This window comes from Osmia lignaria, chromosome 12 (genome assembly GCF_051020975.1).
Source record: "Osmia lignaria lignaria isolate PbOS001 chromosome 12, iyOsmLign1, whole genome shotgun sequence".
In the NCBI taxonomy this organism is placed as follows: Eukaryota; Metazoa; Arthropoda; class Insecta; order Hymenoptera; family Megachilidae; genus Osmia; species Osmia lignaria.
This window is the reverse complement of record NC_135043.1, coordinates 6,968,448-6,987,340: the sequence shown is the minus strand read 5'-3', so window position 1 is coordinate 6,987,340 and position 18,893 is coordinate 6,968,448. Positions and strand designations below refer to the sequence as shown.

At 37.9% G+C, this 18,893-nt stretch overlaps 1 protein-coding gene across 2 annotated transcripts in view; it reads right to left on the bottom strand.

Moving 5' to 3' along the window:
* LOC117603082 (uncharacterized) overlaps nucleotides 1-18,893 on the bottom strand; it is a 56,267-nt gene that overhangs the window by 10,511 nt on the left and 26,863 nt on the right. For both annotated transcript variants that reach the window (XM_034321841.2, XM_034321840.2), the window contains exon 3: nucleotides 40-276. The gene's annotated coding sequence lies outside the window, so the exon portion shown is untranslated. The remainder of the gene's footprint in view (nucleotides 1-39; nucleotides 277-18,893) is intronic.

Sequence of the window (18,893 nt, the reverse complement as noted above, 5' to 3'; positions counted from 1 at the left end):
ATTAACTAGTAATTAGAACATTTACTAAATTTTCCGCACCTTTCGTATTTCTACAAGGGTCGCCCAGTGCCATAGTAAAATTCGACCTCCCGTGTATCTTCTATTTCAATCGAGGATAAATTCCACGTAAAACGAGCAGCTGTTTAAGACAAACGTTTGCTCGTCGGATTGGAAGCCGGAAATTCTTCGATTTCGATAACGCGTTCAACCTTGGCACGTTTTCTTCATTCAATGTTTCACCGTTTGACCAGCCTCCTCACCTTTGCCTCCAACTTCCTGAAAACAAACATCGGGATTCGTTACAATTATCGTCCTCTAACGAAAACGTTTTTTACCGTTCGATAAATCAAGGATGCTAGGTGATTACGCGCAACAGCTGTTAGCAAGGCATGTTTATCGAACTTGGTGAACGCGTTTAGTATCTTGGGGAATGACTTTCCGGATACTGTAATTGCAGTGCTTCTACCTACACAGTTAATCTGTGCAGCATGTTCTCATTTGTACTCCGACATCGTTATTTATTTCCTTTAATACGGATTTTCTGTCCTGAGATTAAAAGATGAATAACGAGAATTGTTTGAATCCTCTAACGGCGGACCATGGAGAGTGCCCCTAGAATAAATACTTTAGTGTAATTCTTTTCTAACGAAAAACAATTTTACTCAAATGATTCTGTTTTCAACAATCACCCAACAGGTTTGCCTAATCTTGAGGGGCAACGATTCGCACCGTCGTTAAAGAAACGCGAAGTTCGCGTGCACAAAGGTGGCAGAGCGCTGGTTTATATTCAGCCGCACGTCTTCCATTATCAGGAATTTGCAATTCGGATGTGAACGGTGTTAACGTTTCCACGGACAAATGACCAGCGGCTGCGTTAACCGTTCAGAGGATTTCGAGCTTATCAAAATCAACGAACGAGCGATTTCCCAGCAACCGGAAGTTCCTTATTTTCTCCCGAACCATGGAAACGTTTCATTAATTCAACCGTGGGAAAATGCACCTACGTTTGGGAATGTTCTCTCCTCCTGTTCGTCCATTAAATACCAGCTTCTCTCATATTTGGAAATTGAAATGAAGCTTCGACATTCCTCGTCGAGGATGATGATTATTTAACACTGTTCGCGATGGGTGGACCATTGGTGGAATAAATGGATGAAATTTTGAATGAAAACAGAGGAACAACGAGATGAAAGTATAACGAATATCACTTTGTATTTTGGAAAATTTAAAAAAAATATTGCATCCCAGATGCGCAAAACAAAAGCGTAGGAATTTCTTTTGTAAGAGTATCTTTAATCATACTTCAGGTCTTGGAACGATATTGGCAATCGTTTCAGCCACTGTTGATGAGGTATTAAAGCAGCAAATAAAAAGATAATTTTCACGTGGACACTGAGTTATATAACGTCGTGATCGTTTCTTTCGAAGACGACTGACGTCGGTAAAAGACGATTCGATCGTAGGAGTTTTTACAAGCGACCAGCATTTCCGCCACCTGTCTCGTAATTTCGATCCCGATTTCGTTCTTCTTATCTCTTTCCCTCCTACAGCTGTCGTTTTCGGTAATTTACGTAATCCTCTCGTCGGTTCAATAACGATTTGCCCGGTGACGCTGGCCTCTTTGCCATCGATCGAATTTAAGACAGCCTCCTTTCTCCCTTCGTTTCCACAGCCACCAAGTTTTATCTAGAATTTCCAGGAAATTTTTCCAGATTTTATAGATGAAGTTTTCCAAGGGATTTTTTAACCCGGAGAATAATTCTCCTTTAATTTTCCTATCAACTTTGTAATATACCATCCTAGATGAAAATAGTTATCCATCGATGATTTCGCATTACTTCAACACCTTGCGCAAGGAAAATAGAATAGGAAGAAGAATAAAGAAAAAAAAGTGTCGCCATAAATCGTTCGAAGGGAAGCAACTTTTTAAAATATCCTCCAACAAGTTTTCCGAGAAACCCATTATACCCCCGGAGACAATGAAGCCTTTGAAACTAATGTCTTTTTAATATCGTCCTAGGATTGTTAATGTCAGGCTATCTTCGAGAAAAATATCAAAAGAAATTGTTCACGCGATAAGACACTTTTAACCCTCGGACAGCGGACCATGGAGAGAGACCTAATATTAAAATTATTCTTCCAACATATGAAACCTTTTCGGAAGTTTGAGTCACGATTGACCCAGGATCCACCGTTTAAGGGTTAATTCGTTCGTCCTCGATTTCCGGCTTGAGCGGAAATCGTCCGAGTTCGATACCCTTAGTTCCTGAAAATTCTGCAATTTCTTCCTCGTTCACTTAGCGAATTTCCTGTTCTTGTTTTACGCGAAGAAAAACGGCATTCGCGGATGTGGGTCGTTTTCGCGTCTCTGATTTCGTTATTCGAATGACGCAGAGCGCTTACCCGATCGAGTGAACCATGCACTCTGGCATGGCTAATGGTCTATTAGATCGCCTTTTGTTTCGCTACCGGTGCATTTTTATCAGCTGCAGCTTCATTCAAAGTCTTTGATGGAATATTCTCGCAGGGTACGATGCTTAACGTCCTCGTTGAAGCGTGGAAAAATTACGCGAATTAGACTAGAAGTTAGTCCTCCGTTAATCTTCGCGATTACAGCAAAAGATTACTTATGAATCTTTTCAATTTTTTCAATTTAAAGTCTTAGATATTGGACAGATTCGAAGTATTATTTTTCAACATGGAAATTGGATAACTATTAATTTTTTGAAAGTTGCGAAAAAAGTACTGATATCCTTTTTAAACACGAATATTTTCATCTCCAGGATCAACGTGCTTTCTTCCTCTGTCATTGTCCACGAATTTCCGGTTTCTTTTTTTAGGCTCAGTGGGACAAAACTTTACAAAGGGAGTCCCGGAACCAATCACCAACATAGAAAATCAATTTCTCTTCCGAGAAAGAGCAACAGTGCAAAAGATTGGCATCAGATCGTTCGCCTTCCTGGCTGTACTCTTTGATCCCAGCCTGGATACCGTTTCGATTTCCGATATAAGCGACTCGGTTTGATTGGAAATGTTCGATAATCAACTTTGAAATTGAACATTTGATTCAGCTGGTCGCCGATTCTGCAGACAGTCGGTCCATTTCTCCTTCCCGTTTTTTTCCTCTGCCTTTTCTCACGATTCAATTACTTCAACGATCGTAGATTAATTCCGAATACTGTGATTATTGTCTATTATTGTTGTAACGTAGATTTAACTATCCGATAAATCGATGAACTTTCAATAGAGTAAAAATTTAATTTCTAACGTCATAGTTTTATATTGAAAGCGATCTCAATTCTGTGAAGCGAAACCGATGATCATCGTGAGATAGTTGAATCGTAAAATTAAATTATAAATTATGACACCTTGATTTTATCCAGGTGGAAGATAAATTGTTTCAATTTTAAAAGGTGCTTAATGTCATCAGAATCCATTTAAACGATGCTATGAAAGTTACATAGCGTGGAAAATTTAACGATCCCTGGAAAATTTATAGAGATCCAGGAGTGTTAATAGGTAACGATACTCAATTTTCGCGGGAAGCTAGGAATATGGATCAGTTAAAAGGTAATACATGTTCGATGGAACACCATATGGCGATATCGTCGTTGGACATTGCCTTAATAATTGTGAATAAATTATTATTCATTCTTGAGCAATTCATTAGATATTTGAAATTTGAAATATATTTTATTGACCTGTTTCAAAAAAATAAAATAAAAATATTTTATAAGCTATTTATTTCTTTAACATTAGACCTTCGTATGCATTTACACAGGATGTTCTAAAGAATCGATCTATATGAAAAGACAATGTTGACCTTCAATTTACAAATAAACTATTAACATTAGATTTTATCTCCCTTAGAAAGAAGCGAGTTATTCAGCTGGTCCCACGAGACGAGATACTCATTTGAATTACTCATTAGAAATGTTGAAATGAAACGCAACATGGAACCTCCCTCGGCACACGAGTGAAAATGGTTAAATTAGTAGGATGTTGCATCCTAAACCAAACGAGTTGTCCACCGGTTAATTAAGAGCCGATCAGGTCGAATATAAAACGAGATTCGATAGCGAATTATACGCAATGAACCGGATCGATTTTAAATGGAATAAGCTTGAAATTGATTTGCGTTGTACCATGAGATTTATTCGCGGAAAAATACCGATAGAGGATCGCATGAAAACTCATCGTGTTCGATTAATTTCATTTCACGCGAACCTCGCGGTAGCAGGAAATTATCGAACAACGATAGTATGTCAAGGTTCCAGGAAATATTCGTTTTTGAAATGTTTTTATTAATATTCGATGGTTATGCTTTTCCATGGTCGTAAAATTCCGATATAAAGTGACGCATGTTTTTTATAGCGTTTCGTCATTGATGGAATTTTTCAAAATTTAGGTCGTCTTTTTTCCCTCTAAATTTCATAACTGCATCGATATGTCCACGCTGCTTGACCTATTTCAATTTTTCCCATCAAAGGGTTAAGAGATAGATAACAAATTACATCTACGTGTGTTATACAATTTCATCTGTTCGATTTATGGCTGGTATGAATATTCAATTTCAGTCGTAACGTATTGCTAATCAACCTGCCCTTGTATCACGAATATATCACCTGACGAATTTGCAATTCATTTTACGCTGGGGGAAATTACCGTTCCGCTCCTCTCGTCCTTTTCACTCGGATGATGGAGCGATGCTGGTTACGTGGTCGTAACAAATTACATTAAGCGCGTTAATTGTTCGGTCCCTGATTCACTGTATCCCAATATGAAATTACACTATGTGTAAGAATATTATAATAAAGACCACATCAGATACATTTTTATCAAAAATAAGAAGATAAAACTTCAGAATTCTTTTTTATATTATGAAAATTATTAACCCTCGGATGGCGGACCATGGAGAGAGTCCCAATTTTAATTTCATTTTGTATACTACATATTATTATCATTTCCTAAGCTTAATTTACTTATTTTTCATTTAAAAGCTAGTCAAGTTCAGTATCAATTGGTTCTACCGTTAGATCTGTTAAGAGATATGATCTTAAGTAGTATAAGTACACCATTGGTCAGACGAAGCTGGAAAGTTCATAAAAATCAATATGTAACACGTGCGAACGATTCAGAATTCTAAGAATGTGGTGTAAATAATTTAGATTGCTCTAAATTTGTACGATCTGATAAAGATTTCATAGGGTAAGTTATAAATTGTCCTGGTTCGGTAGAAACATTTCCGGGCTATCTATGGGACTCGACAGAAACAATTCCAGATCCATCGAATTTGATACCAATTCCAATTCCAGTACCGTCGGGTATCATATAAACGACTTTAGATTTATGAATTCCAATACAGACTTGTATCACTGGATACACACAATTTATGGGATCTTGAATCTTTGAAACCCAATGCAGATATTTCGGAATTAGATCCACGTATGCGGAACTCCACATTCAAGAGACCATTAAATTTCATAAAATCTTAAATAAACTTTCCGGTGTTCAATTCGAATTCTCATGTGAAAAGAAAAAAAATTCTAAATTAGGAGATTATTTTCCATGTCAAAACGCTTACCGCAACATTTATTGCATTAATTTAAAATAAATTGTATCTAAAAATACAGAACTGAAAGGATGAATAAAAAGAATATTTCCAACCATTTCTTTTTAATATTGGGTTTCAAATTATGCAGATAAAATTCATTTGAAAAAGAAAGAATGACAGAAGTTTCTCATTCGCAAATATCGATTGGAACGTTGAAAAAGCGTTTCTTATTTATACGACAGGCCGGTTGCGGAGTATCGAAATGCAATTGCGAACAGTCAATATGGGCCACTGTTTGAATTCAACTTCCAGTGTTAACATACGCCGCCGGGACACGAAACTTTCGATATTACGTGCAAGAATGCGACGTCGCGGTATTTCGACTGTAAACTCGTATCCGTTTGAAAGGAAGAAAGGAATTTGCATAATCGATACGGTTCACGAGAGAAAATTCAGAAGGCAGTTTAAGCGATAATGGCCTGAGCTGCTGTGTTTACGATGTTGTAAAGTATGCAAAGGGAAAAAAGGGAAGGTGAGAAGAAGGAGTGAAAATGAAATTCAAAAATAAAATTAAACTGACAAAAAAAGGGTATGAAACCACCCCTATCGTTTTCAACATAATTAACTCTTATTTTCTTAAAATTTCTTATGTCTAAGAGGTTTGCTTATTTTACGGTTAATTCTCCCCTCTTGTAATCATGTCAGGTCACGTGTATAATATAAATCACCCTTGCAGTTATTTCGAGCAGAGCAGAGAAGAAGTTGAAAAATTGATAGCGCACAGTTAACGTTCTTTCCACGGAGGGTCGGTTCAACCATTCAACAGGGCAAATTCGCGAGTTGAATCGCTCGTTTCCCCGGTAATTCAGCGGTTCTGGTTAAATCTTGCGGAACAGAATCGAGAAAGCGACCGTACTCGGGTCTTCTCTCGATCTTCCGTGCTGTTTGTCCTGTCGGTGGATCTAATACGCCGCTGGTTAGCGGTATATTATTCCTGAACAACAGCTGAACCAACGATCCTGGCTGCCTCCTGTATCGCGAGCTATGCTCAGGATCGTGTACACGAAACGTGGAGAATGCACACATTTGCATACGCCTCGTGGCGCCACGTGCGATAGCACGGAAATTCACCAAGAAGGTGAAATTATCAACCACGGATTGAATAGACTCGAATAACCGATGATGAGAAAAGAGAATAACAAAAAATAATGAAAACTGATATTTCATTTTAAATCGTGTTTTCAAATCATTATCCGTTCGTACGTTTCGATTCGTTCTGAGAGAAAGTTAAACGAGGAGAAATGGTACGAAGACAGTCGGAAAAATAATATTTTCTTTTCGCGGTACGGACAGGAAATTGAAAATAAAGAGCCCTCGTGGAGAAACGACTGCTTGTAATTTATTATTCATTAGGAATGCATCGGCGTTATCGATTATAGGGGCTGAAGGTTTAACTGTGGATTCATCCTCAAATATTGTTAAATTTCAGTGAAATAATAAAATTTGAATAATTTCTGGGAAAATAATAAATTTATTCAATACGATTTTAACTAATGTGATTTATTCAATAAATTAATAATTAATTCACATTCAATCTTCTTTTTTGAATTATCAATTTATTTGTTTGATTAATAAATTAAAAGTAAATTTTATAAGGATAATACTGTAATCCAATTTCCTAATCATGCATAATGTATGCCTTTCGTTGAACACGTCTGACTAGTTATTTGGTTATTCTACTTGTCTGAGCAAACACGATCGCTATTCTACTTGTCTGACCGAGCGTGATCCACGCTACTTGTCTGACCAAGCGCGATCCATACTACTTGTCCGACCGCTTACAATCCCTATTGTACAATAGTGATCAGCAAATTATAATTCTCTTCAATCATCCACACCAATTTTATTAATAGAAATGTAGGTCAATATTGACACCGATCTCTCTACATATTTTGATTCCACCAAACAATGCACGCTTTCCGGAAGGTCACATCAATTATGCATAAAGGATGCAACACGCATTCGCATTTCACTATACGCGACTGCATGATCTCTAAATAACGAGATAATTCCTGCTTTCATAAACACCCATAACCACGTTCGATTCACCCTTGAGCAACGAAACCCGGTATTGAAAATAACATGAAATGGAAAATTAAATGAAAATTGGGCCTCTCTCCATGGTCCGTCGTCCGAGGATTAAAGTCTCTGATCAGGATCAGAGAATAATTTAATGCTAGAGATTCATTTTTCTTTTATATCTCACGTTCACAAAAGATAAAAAGAGTGATATGAAAGTTTCGCAGTTAAATACCATCCTCAAACAGAATGTCTAAACTGCAAGCCATAATAAAAAGTAACTCGACACAGTTTTTCGTTTTCATTCGCGTAATCTCTTTTACTATTTTTTTCCAAGTGTATCGGAATCAGATTTCCTCGAAGAAATTCGACCGATTCACGTTGGTATCCGCGTGTTGGCGACCATCACAGAACTTAATTAATCCGTGGTTCACCGATCGATTCGATCGGAATTCGACATAGCATTCCAGTGCCACGTTGATCCGCAATGTACAGAATGGTGGTTCGAATTTGTCACATGTCTGTAAACCGATCGAGCAAACCTCGAGCATATTTCCCAAGCGTGTCGAACACGCTACATTAGAGAGCAAGTAATTTCTCGATCGTGTACTAATTATCCCGGTTCGATTAGATTTTTAGTATCGATCCACTTGGAGACACGTTAAACACACCGCTAATGGAAAGCTATTTCCTTGATGGAATTTTGAATTAACGTGCCATTAAGAGACACCGTCTAACGGGAAATTAGAAGGCTTCGCGTGATTGAATTCACTTCTATTTTTTTCTATGCATACTGGGGTGTTACACGTGCTAGAATAAGGAAATAGGGTTAATTTCTAATTAACTATTATCTCATAGGAAATCGATAAATGAAATCGACACGATTAGTGGATTCTTAACGATGACTCTGATTAAATATGCTTACGACGATCCCATCAAGGACGGGACACAATTTGCGCGAAGGCCTGTGAATTAAAACAAATGTCGAAGGTCAGCAGGGGGAGGGCAATGAATTAGGTAAAGAACCGTTTGAATAATGCATCGATTGTTCGAATCATCGACGACAAAAATACAGAGGCATTTAACATTTCTCTTCGGGGATTCGTTCGACCCTCGATCGCCTCAAAGGGTGGAAAGAAAAAAAAAGTTCAATTTCGTTCAGCAGCTTTCTCAGCGAACCGGTAACGCCAAGAGTTGAACGATTAATAATTAAATCGGTGCGGTCCGATGTAATTTTCTTCGTAACGGAACTACGTGTGACTAAAAATTAAACTTTACTCCCGGACAGAATTCCCTTACCCCTCGAGGGACCTGTATTCGGTTCGCTCAATGGGATTTTAACGATGTTTCATAATGAAATTTTTCGTTGTACGGAAACGTAACCTGGCTTCCACCTTGTTTAAAGAGCTGCACTTAACCGGCTTCGCAGGGACAGCAAAATGATATTATTTATAGAAGGGAGAAGAAAATAAAATCAGATTATTCTACTTGAAGTAGAATTTAAGTAAAGAGTTAGGAGTAACGTATATAGTTTCTACAGAAAATTGATTCATAAGAGACGAAGGAATCGATAAACCTTCAAAATTGAATTGCTCCGTTGTTTGAAATAATTCACTGGTGAAATTTCTGACAATACAGGGGAAGCACTCTGACGATCGTATTTATAAAATTCGAATCTGCGTACAATTCGACGATCTCATTTCATCCCCAAATAAAAGCTAACCTCACGTGGAACTCTACACGTGACACGCACGTTTCTGGACACGTTACGACAACTCGTTGATCTGCGTAGAAGCGAAATCGTTATCCATTGTCCTTTTAATTAAAAAAAGAAACAAGGGAGAAGAAAGAAAAAAATGTACGAGGCGACAAGGAAGGTCAAACATATTTCTAAGATGTTCGATAGGCAAAAAATCCGGATGATCCTCTGCGAATGAATGCCGACGATGGTACACGCACAGTTTTCACACACATCGATAATGTTTGCTGGCTACGCTCTATTACGGTCGCGGCTCGTTCAATGGAATTGTGGATAGCTTCGACGCTGACACGCCCACGTAACCAGCGTCGCGGCGCCACCAAACCACCTACGATACACAACGATTTTGTTTCTACACCTCTCTCATGAATAACAATACGGACGGTCGAATAATTGTCATCCGTTGGTAATCAGCCGTGCAATCGTCGACTTTTCTGATTGCACTTTATTGACCCGTGTCGTGTATTCGTGACATCCATATGTAACATTTCACACTGGTATTACTTTACTTAATTTTTATTCGGTGTATTAATTTTAATTTCCAAAGTAATTTGATGGCATTATTCGGTGTACGCGACTTCCCTTAATACAAGGGTAGCGCACGCTGGTTTTATGGACCATTTTACGGGGAATTTTTCCGAGAAAATAGAAGCTTAAGACGGCAAACTTACTTTAGCTGGGAGTTTTAAGTAACTTCAGGAGTTCCTTGGTATTTTGTGCTGTTGCTTGTTATAAGTATAATAGTTATTAGGAATATTGAAATTGATTTATGATGATCTTTCTTGATAAGTTTCATCATTTTTATTCATTCGCATTTATTAGATATCGTTTTGGAAAATGAAAATAATGTGAAATAGAAAGTTAAATTAAAATTGGGGCCCTCTCCATGGTCCGTCGTTCGAGGGTCAAAAGTCAACCCTTATAAAATCATGCACATGGGTGCTACGAGTACTAGCAATTCAATTCCCCTCCTTTTTTTTAAACAATCTTTTAAAAAAAATTCTCACGGGTAATGTCGAGAATATAAAATGGTGGTCGTAGTGCACCTGCGAGAATTGCCCGCATCCACGCCACCTTGAGGACCATCAAGGTCTCTTCAGCGATCGTCGAACCTTCCCGTCACGCAAAACGTCGATTTCCTCTATCGTTGTCCGTGGAATTGCTCGTTCAACATTTCAATTTCACCCGAACAACTCGCATTTCCAATCGTCCTTTCCATGGAACGATGAACGTGATAGTCCCGTTTGTGAGGTTTATTAAATAAAATTCTTTTTTTTAACTATACCTTCACGGAAGCTTGATCTCCATGCGAATGCAAGAGATTCGAGAAAAAAAAGCGTATCTTTTAAACTCTCAGAGAGAGAATGAGGAATATCCTCGCGATGCTTTGAAGCAGCTTTAAATCCGAATAATTTGCTGAATCTCTGCTATACGAGGCTGAAAAATGTGAAATGGCGAGAGACGACTTTTAAAATAACTCGAGTTTCTACACACATTTTAATGTAGAAAATTTTCCTTTTAAGAAATATTTAAGATCATCAGAAATGTTTAATTTTCAAATTTGCAACTTTTTAAAGCGGAAGCATTTAAAATTTGCTCCGTGTAGTTGTTTATCTTCACCCCTGTAAACCGCAGAATTTCAATCTCCATAAAGGAAGTTTTATTGTCGTACTAAAATAGAATTTCTACCCGATGCATCATCGTACAGGATCGTTCAAAGAATGGCGAAGACGCCGTACTGTAGAGAGACGGAGCGACGCCAGGCGTCTTGTGTCTACGTCCTTGAACCTGCGTGTAAAAGCTTCTTTTCCCCGATGTTTTCTAGATCTCTTAGAAGGCCGCGGTCACTATCGCACAGTTAGCCTCCCCGATAATCGATCGAGTCGCGGCGCGTGCTGAGAAATGTCTGTTGAGTCAACAGACATTAATTAACCCCCTTTATTGCATAGGAGTAACTGCTTTTGTAATTTCACGTACGTTTTTCCTTATTTTTCCATCGTTGTCGATTTTCGTTCTTCATCAATGTAGTCTCTTTTTCTAACGCGTCGATAAATCAAAGTATCAAATTCCAGATACGTTCGCCTTTTAATCGCGCAACTTGTTTCGATGATACACGTCGAGTACGCGAAGCATTCGCGCAGAAAGGACAAGAATTTTATAACTCCGGTGTAAGTTTTCCTCCATCCGGGACCGATCAATACCTGGCAGTCAGAGAAACGTACAGGGAGTTGGGCGAAATTATGGAAACACTTGTTACACGTGCACATTTACTTTAACAACGCGTTGAATATCATTAAAAAATATTTTTCACCTAATATCACATTTTCCCATTTCAATCTTCCTCATTTTTGGTAAAACGATCCATCTGTTCCTTTGTCACCCGTGTATTTGAAATTCGTGAGTCGGCTCGCATCCCCATGAAAAAGTATCAAACTCACGTTCCCGTTCGACGAGATGATCGAATTCGAATTCGTTCCAACAAACGTCTCGATCCCGGACTTCCGTTCTGTAAACGAGCACGAACCATCGAAAGGGACACGATCGCCGTTACAAGGGACCATAAATCAAGTTTACTCCCTAACACGAGCTCGAAAGTAGAATCGAGTTTGCTGCTAGTTTTTTCGACGATGGTGGATTAAAACGTGGACGAGAAAGTCGAACGAGAGAGCGTCTGGCAAACTGCCCGTTGCACTTGACCCTGCACTTGCACCCGAGCTCGTGCGAATCCTGCACAGCACGGGGTCACGGACGTTTCCCGTTTTAAACGTGGCCGCGTACCGACACCTATTTCACCCCCGGTTCGTCCACGTGCATCGTCACATGCGATCGCGTTCCACCTTATCGCTCAGCTGACCGCGTGCACGCGATGCACATGCAACTGCAAATTTTCTGCTCGCTATTGAAATAAATTCTTTTCCTTCTCTGCCGAACGACGCTTTTATCTTTATTTCGATACCTTTGAATTTTGGGAGTTAATTAATCGATTAGGTATTTAGACAATTGAAAAGGGAAGAACAAAGGAGATGCTGAACAATGCCGAAGCAATTTGGAATAATAAATTGAAATTGTGCGGATTGTATAGATACAATTTATCCATCTTCTTGATGGAAAATTTCTCGTATCCATTCATGAAACGTTAGGTAACTGTATTTGAATCCATTCTCTTGAGTAATACAAGAAATTCGAAGGGATTCTGAATCAGATTGCCGTATATATCAAATTAAACCATTAGCAAACGAATCCTCCGATTCTTCATGAATAAATTTTTTAATTTATCATTCTATATTTAAATTTTCTTTACGTGTACAAAAATTCAATTGTCGTGCACAGGTTTAATAATAGATCACCCCCAATTTTTCATCACGTTCTTCCAAGGGTTATGCAAATGAGGCACACCCCGTTGGATAAGATTATCCGTGCAAACGCAACGAGAATTGAGATTACGAGGCCTGTGAGATCTTCTGTACCATTTACAAACGTGATGAATCAGATTCTATGGATTCCGGTTGAAATATGGAATCGTGACGCGAGCGCGAGCTTCATTCGTTGAAACGCGAGCAAACTGTTCGTGTGATCGGTGAGAATTCGATGCTCGCTGATAACGATACGGATTGCACGGATCAAGATTTTCTCTTTGTGCGACGCGAGAACGCGACGAATTATTACAGCAAGCTCGAAATCCGCTTTGGTATGTGTATTCAGAGTGGCTTTAGAGTTGTTGGAAAATACAGCAGTGGACGGAAAGTAATGAAAAAAGAAATAAACTCATGTAAAAACACGTGACCTTATTTATCATGGAATTACATTTTTAATTCGAGGACCTTGTATCATCTTTCCCGTTGGGTAATTAAGATTCATATCTGGACGCGTGTTACATCGTGTTATCTATCTGTTTTATTCGTTATTATTTGAGAGGCTGATATGCTATCTTTTTAGTTAGTCACTGCTGTATTTAGTGTTTGGAATTGGATATAGGTCACACTAGAATTTGAGAAATTTCGCTTGGAAAGTAAAAAAAGTTGGTTTAACCCTTGTTAATCTTGACCCAAATGCAAGAATATTAATTTCAAATCAAATATACAATTTTTAAACAAAGAGGTTTCATTCGCTAAAAGAATAATTTTTACAGGAACAATTTAAAATTTGGAAAATGAAAATAATTAAAATTAGGTCTCTCTCCATGGTCCGCAGTCAAGGGGTTAATACAATAACCTTCAAGTGACTTTTAGCAAAAATAAAAATTCAATAATTTTTTTTATCAGAATCTAGTCGTTATTTATGAATACACTGGAGATGTTAATCAATTGCAACACCATCAGAATATTCTAAACATTAAACACAAGCAATGAGAGATTCTTTCAGCCCGTCAGTGGAACATTAATCAACGTAATTAATTCACGACGGATAGGGTATCATTAAGACACCGCGATACATGTTGAATAGCTCGTAACCTGGCAAATAATTGATGCATCTTGTTCCACGTTTCTCAAGTACCATGATAAATGATCCGAACGAGTAAGCACACGATTTGATACTGTTCGCGACAAAAGGTAGCGGTTTCATTGCCAAGGGGGCAAACCTTGCAGTGATCATTTTTCAAAGACCCCTGTTAACATTATACCCGTGCTTGCTCAATGAAACGAGACAATGAAAAACACTGGCTCCTAGGTATTCCATGGCTAAAGGTACAAAGTCCTTGAGACAAAATCATTTTACAACGATATCGATTAACGATTAACGGCTACGAAAGTCGAACCCGCATTAAGCTCAAGTCAACGAACTCTGTGTTGTGGCCTGATTGTCAACGATAAAATTATGTCACAGATTTAGAAAATTTGTAATTAACATTACATTTAATAAAATAGAAATACTTGTCAATTTTTCTATATTCTATATAAAATAGCTTTAAATATTGTTACATTTCTGTTATTACTCCCTCGAGCCGGAAAAGCATGACGCAAAGCGTATCCTTAAATTTCGAAGGATTTCCTGTAAAATTCCGTCTCTGGTCGTATGTGAACCATTCGCTATCCACTGTTAAATTGCCCTTGGAACGAGCTTTTAAAAGTCCGAATGCTGTTTGTTGCGTCATGCTTTCGTAGTTGCACAGCCCGTGGAACAATAATTCTTCGATCGTGTGTAGACGCATTACCATAAAACGCATCTCATTGAATTTTATACTCGTGGATGTGCAAGGTCGCGTGACGAATTTATCGAACGAAAGGGAAAAGCTCGTTGCCACTGCATCCTTATCGATCCATAAATGCAATTAATCAAATTAATGAAACATTTTCACGATTATGAGCAAAGTTTTGATCCAACAGGTACAAATTAATATATCTAACTTATCTGCTTTAATTCAGTTCGTATCGCTCTATTTCATCAAAGAATTGCAACAGAATAGCTCGTCCCGTTTTTCGGTGAAATTCGATTGAAATTCTAGATTGAAAACGGACACCCAATTCACAATTCAGTTACAATAAAAATAAAATAAGAAACCTTCCGTTATATCACCAGTTAGAAGCACGCTGTACATTTCGAACGGAGTATAAAAATCTGAAGAACTGACCGATTTATAGCCACTGAGCCATTCTAAAGAAAGATTGCAATAAATCTTAGCGAAGAAATTTTAAAATGCATTCCAGTCCAACATCAAATCTTTTCATAAAATACTTTTTCTTCTTTTCAACTCAACCATGATAATTCCCTTCTGTGTTAAAAGTAAAATTCCTCTTGAATTGCAATGAAAAAATTAAAAAAGAAGATATAGTATTCATAAGGTGGATATTGCATTTTTGTTTTTTAAATACATATTTCAGTTTCCAAGATGAGGTAATGAAATGAACTTTTTCAACGTTTGCAAAAAATCGTCCCCAAATTGTTTTCAATCCCGAAACAAGTGCGACCAAGTCGAATCATTCATCTCTCGGAACATCTGCTTCATCGATCTTCATATATTACATTTTTCGCGTAAGAAGTCGCAAAACGGTACAAAGACACCACGATAAATCATGTATTCCATCGTTTACCATTGTTTCTACGATTTCCCTTGTTTTTCGTCTAGAAAAACACGTCGGATCATCGAGAAGACGGATGATGGTCGAGATAAAGGGAGAAATAAGTATTAATTTCTACTCCTCCCCAATGGATCTCTGGAAACGAGTCTTGGAAAGCTCGTAGACGAGCAAAAAAAAGAATATTTCGCTTTCCGTACAAAATAAACACTTTACGAGGGCTGTATGTAGCAATTAACGTGGCCATCAGTAGGGGTGTTAACGAGGACGCGTGTTCCTTATCGCGCTGATCGTTGGCACCCCACTAAAGCATTCACGCGACGTTTAAATCTCGATCTCTTAGTTCGATAAAGACCATATATAACATCACATTGTGAAAAAGTCTATGGTAATTTAGTTTATGTCAAGCTGGAATAATTTTCTAAGGATTTTAACCCTTGATTAGAAAGAAAAATACATGAAATTTTAGTATAAAGAAAAAATGTCACGGCAATCAGCTACCCCTTCAATTTTGTGTAATTATAAAATTAGTGAAAATAAAAAAATAGACAAATTTTGAATAGCTTTTGAAAAGCCTAAATTTGAAAATTAATCATCGCATCCTTAATGATTAATTATAATCTCTCTATAAAATGGCTATGTGTCAAAACTTAACTTGAAATTGCGTTGAAAATTGTTTCCAATACACTGATGTCAAAAAAAAGTTCCATGCTCAAAGGGTTAACAGATAGGACACTCGTTTGCGTCACGTTCGATTTTTCTAACTCGTAACACCCCTTGAAACGCGTGGGTGTGGATTTAATCATCCCTCGATTGAGCGGTAAACAAGTCTTTCTTGCGAGGCAAATTTTCGATTTGACATGACGCAAGTATTCGAGAATGGATTTCTCGAACAAGCATGTCCTTCGTTTCGGTTGCGCTTCTATTTTCGTTTCTCTCGTTTTTGACGACCGACATGAGAAGCGCGGCGACCGAATTAATGAGACATACACGCGGTTCGCTATACGACCGACGAAGTATTTATCGTTCTGTTTAGCCGCCGCAAGGATTTCTTCTATTCTTTATATACCGTGCAAGGTTATGTAAGATGATTATAAAAAGCAACGGGACATGAAAGGTGGAGGTGAAACACGAAAAGAGATAATCTTAAAGGAGATTAATAGAAGCGAAGGGAGAAAGCTAAGCTATCAGAGTTTTTATCAACGATGTTAATTACGTGATAGAGAATACATTACAAGGATTAGTATTAACTTGACGAGCAAAAAATTAACGAGCAGACCTTCGACTGGCATTGAAAATCAGCTCGAGGGTAGAAGAACACTGCTAATAAAGTTATTCGTGCAATCGATGCTCGAGTAACCTTGCGACCAGTCAAATCTAGGTTGAATTTTATAATAAATATATTTTCAGCCGATGATAATTTATGAAAATTATTATTTTGTTTATTATATAGTTAAGTTACTAAGATATTAGATCATTTCGTGTCCCTCAAGAACAGCATCCCGTTTATTCTCGATGTTCTACCACGGATCCTTGGAATTCCGTGGATGTTGTTTAATATCGGTCATGAATCAGTCTTCAATAAATTTGGAGTGAAGCTAAACGAGCTCTCTTAAACAAAACTGTATTTATTATGTTTATTATTAGCTATAAATCTTAGGCGAGCAGATTTTGGACCGATCCCTCCTCATAAATAATGTTGGCTACGTATCTGCTTAGATCATCAATCAAAAAAATGTTCGTGCACAACCGATAAATACTGAAAACGTGGGTGGTATATATTTGTGATGATCCGAAATATATTTTGAAAACATGTATCGTCGCAATTAGGAGATCGCTTTTTAGGTGGACATCCCATATAATGTATAGATGGAAAAAAACGAAATAACAATTTATCTTTCCCCTAATGTGTTAGTGGCTGATTACAGGAGATATCTAAAAACGGTGCTTCTGATAAAGCTGTCGTGACATCATTCTGAAAATTGCTATTTGTAGCTTCTGAATCAAACAGTCTTTAATAAGAATAAAAATCTTGGACCACAATATTTCAGTAGATCATTCATTTTTCTAATTACTCTGTGTAATAGAAAATTTTCATTATTATTAAACACGTTATATACTATGGGGGTCACTGTGAGCAGTACCATAAATTAACCCTCGGAGGGCGGAGGGCAATAGAGAAATATTATTAATAACGTAAGACAGTAAATTGAAAGCTTCAATTTGTAAACTAATTACTTTTATCCTTAGCAATTATCCATTGAGGATTTTTGGTATCAATTAGTTGATTATTGAGAAATTTGAAGCACTGGTGGCTCCTCATGAAAGCAAATGTGTTAAGGGGAGGAACCATCGATTTTGTTCAATAACCGTATCTAACTGGATGGTAAGCTAACAGAAATTGAGGAAGACGCGTTATGAGTAGATCGATAACGATAATGGAGCCCGTATCGTGGTGTCCTCCGTCTAATTACGGATTGCCCTGTCTCTAGATAGACGCACATATATTCAACCGAATCGTTATCACGTGTCTCTGCACGATTTTCGGAGGTTTCCTAATCGTTCGACCATGTCTCGCGATAATTGCGTCAGCTTCACCTCTGACAGCTTTGATCGACAGCCGGTCTAAGGGAAATTAATTCTTGATGCCTTTAATAAACGATAGACACGCCTGTCAGATGAAACGTTCCCCTTTTTCCAAACCGATTTCTAAATCCTTGACACTCGCACTCGTTCAAATTTTCATTGAAAAACATTCTATACGATTTCTATAGAAAAGAAATTTCCCATGGTAAAATTAAAAACGAAGAAATTTATGAGCTTAGAATACCGTTAAGAATAAAGCAACTTTCGATCACTTGTTTCGTACAATACGCAAACAATATCAGTTTCCATTGCTTCTCTTATAAATCTCTTTTCTCTGCGGCAAAACATCGTCCTTCTTTTATCCAACCCCATAAGTCACGATCTACTGAACGAAGAATCATGGGGTGCTCCTTCATCGATCCACGCGAAAGGACTCATCTGTGGATCTCCCCCGTTTGATTCGTTGCAGAGAGAAAAAAAAAAAAGAGAAACTTTCTTCGTCTTGGAGAGACACCCTCGTCGCGAGTCCTGTCGAACGGAGATTAAGGATGGCAGCGAACGGTAAACAGAATGACGTACAAAGAGAATGAAATACGGGGTCTCGCCCACGCGTATAGACCTCGTTTTCATAGGGGAGATGTCCTTCGTCTAAGATCGTTCTGACGTTTGTCATTCTGTATCGATGCAGCCGACGCGATTTTTTTGCGTAGCTCGAGAAAAGAAAAAATTCAATATCTCCTTTTCTTCATACGAATTCTCTAATGTTAGATTCCTACGGGATCCTTTATTAGAATAAGGTTTCGCTCGATTCACGGGACGAATCGATTTTACGACACAATGTGTGCCGAATATCAACAAGTCTGATGCGAAAATATTGTTTCACCGAGAGTGTCAGTTCGAG